The sequence below is a fragment of the Papaver somniferum genome, chromosome 8 (assembly GCF_003573695.1).
Source record: "Papaver somniferum cultivar HN1 chromosome 8, ASM357369v1, whole genome shotgun sequence".
NCBI classification, from domain to species: Eukaryota; Viridiplantae; Streptophyta; class Magnoliopsida; order Ranunculales; family Papaveraceae; genus Papaver; species Papaver somniferum.
This window is the reverse complement of record NC_039365.1, coordinates 113,544,406-113,555,332: the sequence shown is the minus strand read 5'-3', so window position 1 is coordinate 113,555,332 and position 10,927 is coordinate 113,544,406. Positions and strand designations below refer to the sequence as shown.

At 34.8% G+C, this 10,927-nt stretch overlaps 1 long non-coding RNA gene across 7 annotated transcripts; it reads right to left on the bottom strand.

Moving 5' to 3' along the window:
* Positions 1-2,470: 2,470 nt before the first annotated feature.
* On the bottom strand, positions 2,471-5,331 carry LOC113302671. 7 transcript variants are annotated; one of them, XR_003337012.1, is made up of 6 exons: positions 4,521-5,331; positions 4,048-4,223; positions 3,885-3,939; positions 3,048-3,779; positions 2,928-2,974; positions 2,471-2,843 (listed from the first exon to the last, which is right to left on the bottom strand). It is a non-coding gene; the product is annotated as an uncharacterized LOC113302671 (long non-coding RNA). The 7 variants fall into 7 exon arrangements; XR_003337007.1 differs by having other exon boundaries at positions 2,928-3,124; positions 3,655-3,779; XR_003337009.1 differs by having other exon boundaries at positions 3,655-3,779.
* Positions 5,332-10,927: the final 5,596 nt, after the last annotated feature.

The following is a 10,927-nucleotide window of genomic DNA, read 5'->3' as shown; positions in this document are numbered from 1 at the left end:
TTTTACTCGTCCATTTGAATCATTTTTTAAAAAAATTTGGACAAATGACCTATTTTCCGTTGAAATTAACGTGCTCTGGCAGGTCATAACCTCATAGAGAGGCATCTAGCCATCTACAGATCGTAAAAAATACGTAAATAACAAATCTTACTTTAGCCTTTTGTTTTTCTTTTTTCTTCTTTTCCCTGATGCAAAATTTGTCACTTAATTATTTTTTTTGAAGCATGATTTGTCACTTAATTGGTGTTAAATAGATTTATATTTCTAATTTTTGTTGATGAATACGGGTTTTTCATAATACTGGTCAGTCTGTAGTACAGACTTCGTTAGTTGTTACCACATATTAACGTCTTAAGATGCCAACGATATAAATAGTGGAAGGTACTCTAGTAGTATATAATATCCTCTCATTAGCAAAAGCTTTCTAGCCTCGACAATCATAAGGCTTTCAAGTGGTGATGGTCCCGCGTATCTTGAGCAGAAAATTTCGAACGAACATAGCACTTCCATTTTTATCCAATAATCCATTTTTATCCAATAATTCACTTCCATTTTTATCCAATAATTCACTAATTTTGTGAGCCAATATCAAATAATTCATGATGCACTACATAATACTCACACATACCCTTCTGATTTTACGAAAACAAGGAATGGAGAAAGCTCTAGATAGCAATAAGGTACGAAATAAATAGGCTAATTAGCTGTCCACCGTGAGAATACGAGATCAACTACCTCCGAGACCATAAAGTTCTTACACTGGGCAACCTGGAGGGCCATTTTACAAGTTAGTTTACTTGGGTGTATTGCATATTTGTATTAACACTTGTTGCTGCTATATTTAGCATATTTTTCCTATTTCTTTTTACCCACTAATTTGGCAAACCTATTTTGCAACCTGGTTAAATTGGGGCCTATGTCACTTAATTGGGGCATATAACTACATGACAAAATAGATCGTTAGGAAGTAATTTGTAGAAGCCCCTTATCCAGTATTTATATTAATACCTAATATGCCCTTATTAAATTAGTGATGATTAATTAAGTTTATGTTTATTAAATTAATAAGTGTTTGAGTGGGATTATAATGTTTGGATTAGAGTAGAAATTCATTTTTCTTTTTAAAGGTATGGAGGGAAAGAAGTAGAGGGAAAAAAGGAAAAACTAGGGTTTGTGATTTTCTTAGCAAAAATGAAAGAATATACTGATGATGAAGACTCTAGTAGTGATGAGGAGGGGGTGCATCAGATTATCATGATTTCTATCCTACCGAATTGGATAATTTGTTGAATGAAGAAGAGCATGACAACCAAAGAATGCTTGAGGATATTATTCAAGCACAAGAACAATTTCGTCGGGAGGAAGAAGATGATAATGCTTCTAATAAACAGGTATGAGTTGTAACGATCTACAAACATGTATTTGCATGTCTAAATTGCCGAATAAGGAAAAAAAATTCAAAATTTAACCCAGAATCGGTTTATTCGATAGCATGCTATAAACCGATTCTGGGCAAAATACCCAAATTGGGAATAAAAATCGGTCTTTGTACATCACCAAATAAACCGATTTTATTTTTGGCGCGATGGGTACGTGACGAGAATCGGTTTTTGTTGGTGATGTGCATAATTCAATTTCTTCCCTTGAATAATCTCGTAGAATACACAAAGTTGACAATCGGTTTATTTTCGTTAATATGTAATCCGATTTTGGAGTTCCAGGAGAAATGCGCACCAAAATCGGATTATATGACACCAAACGTGAACCGATTGTAGACTCTGAAAATTTTCCGCCAATTCTTTAATCGGTCTTTATAGTTGCACATATAAACCGATTACTTATAATCGGTTTAATCAACTATAACTTATAAACCGATTTTGAATCCTCAACTTTTTGATATTTGTTGTAAATTGTTGTGGCGTTTGAAGAAGATCAACCTGAAGCCGTATCTCTGCTGGGTGCAGATACCTCTACCCACTATTTCACCGATTTGGAATGGGAAGATAGAGACGATGCAAAGCAATGGTTTATAAACAAGAGAATGGAGATTAAATGTGCATTAGTTTTAGGCCGTTATTCAAGTAAATATCGTTTGGATTTTGTTTGTGAGAGAGGTGGAAAGCAAGAAAATCACTGGGCAAAGAACAGACTATACGTGAAGAAGACGACAAGGGAATACATTACTAAACCAAAGAAGTATGATTGCCCATTTAAGCTTATAGTTAATACACGCAAGAAACCCGATGATATTAAGGTATACAAGCTCTCTAAAGTGTTGAATGACTAATCTTAGCCGGACCCGGTTTTATTATTCTTGTTCTAAATTTAGCGACTGCTACAAGTCGTTGCTAAACTTTTGCAACAGAAAAAAAAGGTCAAGTTCGGTTGACCTAGTCAAGGCCATAATTTTGACCAATACACTGAAAACATACAAATTATACGCTCCTGAAGGATCAAAAATGGAATACCATAGCAAAACTCTACATTTATCAATAAATAAAAAGATAGTCTTCCTGAAATCATACAGCATATCTATATGGAGTCATGGATAGTTCAACTCTTCTAGATACCTATGTTTTCATAGGCTTTCACATATCGAAATTAGACAGTGTAAGCTCAAATCTTGTAGATACCTATGGTTTAGATTACTTTCATCATTTATAAATTTAACATTGCAAGCTAGTATTTCCTTACTTGTTCTCATTGACATCATCCGGCTTCACCATCTGAAACACACTTCAGCAATCTTACACTCACTCCCCATTAAATTTTCCACTTTCCATCTTTGCTCATTTGCATTTGTCGCTCATAGGCTAATAGATTGGTTCGCTACACCATGAGCACTGCAAATACATAACTCTACTGGTCAGACTTAGGTTTTAAGCTTTCAACAACCATTGTTCGCAAACACTTAAAAAGCATATAACCTGAGGTGTCCTCATACGCCCAATTAACTTTGATAGGCTGCCCAGACCTGCATATGAGCAGAGATAGATGTATGACATAGGAACGAGAAAGCAAATCAAAAGTAGAAGGATTTTACTCACAAATGTCTCCCACTGTGAGTTATAATAGCGAGGGAAGCACATCTACCATCGAAGTAGTCAACAATACCATAGGATGACTGGAAACATCAACATTAAAGCAAATGGTAACCACAACCCAATACAAACAACCAAAAAACGGTAGCGAACCCTTTGAAAAAATATCCCCAGCCAAAAAATACAGTTGTCCACCACTATCTGACCAAGAATCATCCCTTTTAGAGGCAATCCACACACTAAGAAACAAGCTACCATGGCAGATAAACAAATTCATGAACCACTTGACAACCTATTACTGCAGATCCAACTTTTAACAATTCAACTACAAAATGTCTATTGGGATGCTCTAACTTGGCGGGAATATGACTCTCCTGTAAATAAAATGTATCTGAAGGGAGATTCTTCTAATAGTTTGTTATTACTTGTAAGAGAGTCATGCTGCCACCATCATATGTATCCAAACGACTAACCCTAACATAACTAATTAGTTACTTACTCATGTCTTTAATAATTAGTGAAATTCACACCAATTCAAAGAAGTGAAACAACACATATATAAGTACTTTAAACAATGGCCTAAGCACTAAGATGCATTCGTTTTCAGCCTTACCAAAATCTCAAAGATTATATCTTCTGGAATGCAAGTAGTAATGCAGTGAGTTGAGCTCGCCATCAATTGAGTGATAGTGAAACGAAATACTGTCATTCAATCGCTCAACAAAGAAGTTAACGTAGCTGAAACATATCAAAGACTCCAGTCATATAACAAAAATAGAAGATCTAAAAATGATAAAACACTTGGACAATTGATACTCATAGTAACTCCAGTTAATTCCTTACCAGCCCATATACAAAATGGAGGTCCTTCTCTTGCACTAGTATGAATAGTATAAAACTGCAACAAAGACAAAACATGGTTATCATCTCCACTAAGTATATAAAATCATAGACTATATATTTGCTAATCCATCCACTAATATCACAAAAAATGACATTCACATACATAAAATTCTAGTCCACGAAACAAATAATAGTGTATCTCCCATCAGGTTGCTGAAGATGTTTCATCGTGATTAACATAGCTTCAGTATCAATAATTTCCAAGTCATCCCCAACTAGCTTCAAAATTGCTAATCCACCGTACGTACTAGCCAAGTGACTTCCACTACTACTCAAATCCTGCACGCACACACAAATTGACTGCACATTCGAGTATATTAAAAACAACAAGAAAACTCCCAAAGCACAACAATACAAATCAGATGTATCAATCCAATCCATACTAAAGTAACCAAATCAAAGAGAACACACCAGCTATACATCCCTAAACAATCGAATCGATACATCCCTAAACAATCGACTTGACCTTCCTTGGAGTAACCAATAAATTTGTTAACAAACAATCTATAGGAGTAACCAATAAATTCGTTACAAACAATCTATAGGGCCTAATAGAATATCTTAAACTGCACATACCCGGCAATCATTTTCTGGAAACTGCGACGTCCCAGAGCGAATCCGTAATAGAACCCTGGAAACATCAATTCTAAGATCAACAAGCTAAAACACGTACAATTTACGAAGTAGACAAAAATATACCATACCGTTCTCCAAATCATCTCTACTTTTAGATGTGCTTGAAAACAAAATACCCAATTCACTACTTGATATTTATCAGCCTAAAATTCAGTACAATCCAATAAATAATAAAAAATCAATTCAAAAACTAAAATTAATTGCAGCAATTATGAATTGTAACCATAAATTGCCTTAAGGACGTCTAAACCAGAGAGAACAAAGTAACAAAAACCTGAAGTCTACAAAATTACCTTTAGATGCTGGAGACATGGTTAGCTACTGAATCTTTTCACAAACTCAAATTAAAACAAAAAAATAGTTATAATCGAAAACCTTAATACAATAAACAGAATAGAGATCTTGACTTGAAGAAACCCTAACCTGTTTTTTCTGTTGATGAAGAACATCGAGTCATCATCACAAGAAAACTTGAAAACCAAATCAAAGAAGCAAAATCACAAATTAAATAAAACCCATATATATGTAGAGTTTCTCCATTATAGCAAACTAACCACACGAAACAATTTTTTTTTCCAGGAACCCTAGATTAAGCAATTAAACTCATTAATCATCTTCACCTAAAATGAAATGGTTTTTTTATCTCGATCGAGATTTTGACTGAATATTTAGTTGTTACTGGAGCTTTTCAGACTAGGAGAGAATGAGAACTTAAGATTTCTTAAGACTGAGATGCAGAAGTCGCCGCTGGTGAAAGAAGAAGGGTAAGTGAAGAGTGATTAAGATTAAGGCAAGTGTGTATGAGTTAGGGTTAACTCGACGGCATAGATCTAAAATTAAAATCTTATCTACGGCTGTAGTTAACACACGTAAATACACTTACAAAATCTAGGTGTTACCAGGCATACACTCGGGCGCACACGTGAAGTTCTGGTGTTGCCTGGCACACAAGCAGTCAGCACATGTGGAATGCTCAGCAGTTGCGAATATCTGAGCAGTTGCTAATTCTGTTGCAAATTCGCAACTGCGTAAGAGCTGTTGCGAATTTTTGTTGCTAATCCTGAAAAATCGTGTAGTGATTGGAAGGCAACGTGTTACACCATATTCGAGGAGTATTACTCTAAAAAAAACTTCCTGAAATCATTAAGCCCTATGTGTTATCCACCGACCACTTGGATGCGGATGGAAATTACGGTTATCACGTTGCGTCGGAACAAATAAGCCATATAAGTTTGGCGGACGATGAGAACCTAACCAAATGTCAATACTTTAGAAATATGATGGCCTTGCGCCCACAAGAAGACAAGGATTTTTACATATCGATGATGAAGGAAGGAAAAACAAGACAAGAAAAAGAAGTGATTTTTGAAAAAATGGTTGCTAGAGTACAAGGGCCAAAGGGGAATGGACCAATTACCCTAGAGCATTGGATGCAGATGCCTCTATGTGGTTATCTCTTGGCAGAAACGTGGAGTTGCGTTTTTCATCTATTTGGCAAGTGATCATGTTATACATACGCACCAAAATACACCATTTGGGATGAATCGCTTAAGGATCATAGAATTGTTTTATTCAACTATAAAAACATACATTATATCGGTCTTAGAGTACGTGATGATAGTCCATTACCAGTGGTAGATAAGTTTAACAAGGTCACTGAGGTCACAAAGGAGTGGGTAAAAAAATACGATGCCAACTTGAGGCGATGGTAGGAATTGATCAAGCTGGATCAATTCGATGGTCTTCATTTGTTGGAATGAGTATTTTTCTTATGTTGAAAACTTGATATATCGAATGCTTATATTTTGTCACTTTCTTATATTGTATATTTTGCAAACTTGAACCAAGCTTAATGAATGAAAGTGGTTTTCTTTTTTTTCGGTAACTTGGACTCATGAAATTTGTAACAAAATCGGACTTCTAAAATGTTATAAAGTCCGATTCTGGAGGTAGTTTGCTGCCGCTTTTTCAGATTCGATTTATACTGATGATAATGTAGTCCGATTGTTGGTATACAGAGATTTTCAACGACACAATCGGAGTACATCTGGTCCAAAATGATCCGAACAAGAAGCCAAAATTAGTTAATGTGTGTACTAATGTAACCCGATTGTAGTTGATGTTCATCACATCAACCTAGAATCGAGTTATCAAGGGTTACATTAAAAACCGATTAACGGCAGAATCAGATTACTATGGTGAACATATAAACCGATTCTGGGCGGGTTATCAGGAAACTTGATGAGTGAGTTTTTAAAGATTTAGAGGTAAATCATTGTAAATTATCTCTTAGATGGAATGGTTTAAAGGGATTTAACTCAATCACTTGAATTGTCTGTTTTTGGGGTTTTCTTTTTATTTAACAAAAGGAAATTAGATTTCAATTTTTGTTTGTGATTCATTAGGATTTAGTTTTAATTTTGATGGAAATTGATAAAAAAAAGGAGCTTTGATTGATTAGGATTTTTTAATTAAGTTATGATTTAGTATTTGTATTTGGTTTATAATAATTAAGGTTTTTTAAGGGTTAATTTAGTATTTTTACAATCTTTAGACACCCCTTATCATTCTCTATTGGGTGGATGAAGAAATCCATAGGCCCCAATTTAGCCAGGTTTTACAAGGGTGTTATTTTAGTACACCTAATTAGGGTTGTATACGGTACAGTATAAAACATAAAATTTTGCCATACGATACTATGTAAGCTTACTAGGGCTTAACCCGTGCCGTAACGGCACGGGCATAAATTGTATTTAGTTATCCATTTTCCGACATATTAATATTAAATATTATATTCATTAATATCAAGTTTACCCTTTTTATCATTACAAAAGTAAAGGAAAACCCGATAGATATTCTTATTCTTCACTCCACAAATCCTTTCTAACATTTTTCGCTTTGATATTCTCCCATATTATGCCTTTCCTTTCTCGAGTTGTATCCTCAAGCCATGAAATTATACCGGAATTAATTTTTACATGTGCTGTCCCCCAAAAAAACATTATTTGATATGTTTTTTTAGTTTACAAAGATATCTTATCGATCCTTTGAAACAGTATTACCTTTCTGCATCTTCCTTATTTCAGTGAACGATGTTAGGATCATCATGGACCATAGGAACTCACTATGGGCCCGACCACATAGCACCGATGCTGTCCCTACTTGACCATCTTTGGAAAAGAGGTGTTTGGTTTTAATCTAAAAGGCCTTGGTGCTACGTAAAGAGGTGACCAATCTTATTAAGCTTCACATGTGTTCCTCATTTTTCCATGTGGGACTATCTCTAGCTATACATATGTGGTTTATCGCGCCACATACTCCAACGATCTCCACCTTGGCGAGATTAAACCACTTCACCAGTGCAATCATACTCCACACTATACGATTACTATTTGTATATGCTACCCATCGATCATGATTATTGTCACTATGCGCCCTGGAATCCTACTCCACCTAGAGTTAATGAGAAGGAAAGTACTAACTCTACCTTGAGCATTTCCTTGCCCACCTAGAACCCTGATTCACTTGTGGGTTAATGTGTGGGATACTAACTCCACCTTGAGCTCCAATTCAACCTTGAACATTTCCTTACCGATCTAGAGCCCTTCTCCACATGAGTTAATGCATGAGATACTAACTCTACCTTGAGCGTCAGTTCAACTTTGGGCCTCGCCTACTCCACCTTGAGTCTGACTCCACTTGCTCCCTAAACCGAGTGACATCCCCATTCACTTTTATGTTCGGGATGTAGCCCCAACCATCGACTCTGATACCAATTGTTAGGATCTTCACGGACCATCAGACACTACTCAGGGCCCTACCACATAACCTCGAGCCCAACTTGACCACATTGTGATAAGAGGTGTGGGGGGTTTTAACTAAAAGTCCTCGGTGCTATGTATGGAGATGCCCAAGCTTATTAAGATCCACATGTGTTCCTCTTTATTCCATGAGGGACTATCCCTATCTATACATATGTGGTTTATTGCGCCGCATACTCCAACAACCGAGCGGAACCAAAAAATTAAACTATGTAAGTTGTAACAAAATTACAACACCCGAACTCATTCGTCTCAAGAATAATTTTGTAGATATTAACAGTGTTCGGATTCTTGTTGCTTTTTTACCCTTTAAGAATACTCTAAAAAAAGTAAAACTCAGAATTGGCTCAACAATACATGTCGTATTGTATGTTCTTACCATTTTAATGAGATAATGAAAAGCTAATTCATTCATTTGAGCTATTATATTATAAAATGTTAAGTCATCTCCAATGACAACCATTTACTCACATACGATGTAGTTCTAGTTTTCCAAAACTCCAAAATATATTATGTACGTAATTCAATCCGGCAGGAAGAGTTCACTGAATGGGATATAGGTAATGGCTTGTCCTTTCGTAATATTGTAGCCTTTTCAACATAGTTGGATCCATTGTTGATAAAAAAAAGCATTGTATTTATGCGTTCTCGGGAAAGAGTAATCCAGGGATGGGATTCTTCCCAGAAAACTACTAATTAATGACCGCATCAGTGTCAGTTGAAAATCCCACAGTGTCGGATAACTGCAGTGACTATGTGGGGACAGTATTGGTCCTTACCAATGGTATTAGAGTTGACCACGGGTTACCTGTCGAGGGTGAAATAGTATGCTTGACGGATTGTGTTGGGAAAGGGTGTCATGAGTGAAAAAAAATGCCAGAATCTATGATTGAACATATTTCGGAGCTGAGGACGGCTCCAAATTAAGTTGGTGGTATTACAGTACTCCGAATCGGCGGGTAGGATTCGTTAAATCGAATATAGGTAATGGTTTTTCCTTTCTTAACACCGAGACCTTTTCAGCATTATTGGCTTCATAGTTGGTGAAAAATCTCTATAGTTAAGCATGCTTGGTATTGAGTAATCCTGGGATGGGTGACTTCCTGAGAAGCTGTTGCTGGATGACCGCACCGGTGACCATTGAAAACCCCATATTATCAGACGATCGCAGTGGATAAGTGAGGACATTATCGGTAGAGGGTTAGGCCATTACATTCTACGACATTACGCTTCCAAATGTGAGGTTATTCGTTACATAAAAATAATAAAATCATGATTAGTTATTAAGTCAAAACGGTAAGTACCTAACCTAATAACAATACGCTCTACTAAAAATAAACTCTGTTATCCATCATCATTGAATAAAAATAACGTTAAACCATTTATCAATAAATATGTGAGATGCGCGAAATTACTCACTGTGCACCAATACTTTCCACCGTCACCAATGGTCCACTTATATAATTGTTAGCCAATCTAACTAAGTTTGGTACTCCTTTTTTTCTTTAAATTTTTTTTTTTTGAAAACATACTCATAGCAATATTTTTTCATCCTAGTGTTTGCTAAAGATTTCATAAAGTGTTTTTTAAGCAAAATACTTACAAAATTTATCAATTTTAAATAGTGGAGGAGAAGGAGCTTTTAAAAGATTTAAAAGCAAATGTTATAGTTCACCCTAATTTCATATTTATTTTCCAATTCTATCCCATCTTTTTTTATGACTGGCAAAAATCATCCTTTATATTTTATTCTTTAGAATATTTTTTTTTCAAACTACATTTTCATATAAGTTTTTCACAGTTACTCAACCAGAGATTTTGATCTTTCGGGTTGCATAATTTTAATTTATCAACAATAAATATTAACCAATTATTGTTTTTTTGAAAGTGGTTAAGAAAAATAATACTTTTTAGTAATTATATGAATTAGTAAATTTAATATTACATATATGTACTCTAGTAGTTGCAAAAATTAATTTATTTTAAGCACAATAAAACAGAATGAACAATCTTCAGAGATATGTCTTGTTTTGTCATTTTCTCACTAACTATAGTTGAACCTGATATTTTCCCAGACATAATTTGATTGTTTTTTAAAATAGTTTTAGCTTTAGTTTATAATTTGCAACCATTCAATTGTTTTTTTTTGCAGAGCTCTGCACAATAACGTAGTTTTTTTTTTTGCACAAAACGGCACAGTTTTGTACATCGGAAAAGGACTTTTATAAAGCTTGCAGCAATACCAAACTAAGCCTAAGTATTATCTAACAAAAATATATTTATTATAATCATTAGTAGAATAAGAAGGCAATTGGGGGATACTTAAAGTTAAATGAGGTTGTATTTTGGCTAAGGGTCCTTTTTTTAAGTGTGAAATAACCATAATATCCTTATCCTATTAAAAATTAAAAAGAAAAACAAAAAACCTATTTTTTTAGTATCCCCCTTCACTTTTATTCTCCGTCAAAAAAATCACACAAATCATGATGAATGATTTTTTATTTAGGTTAACAAAAAAATCATATT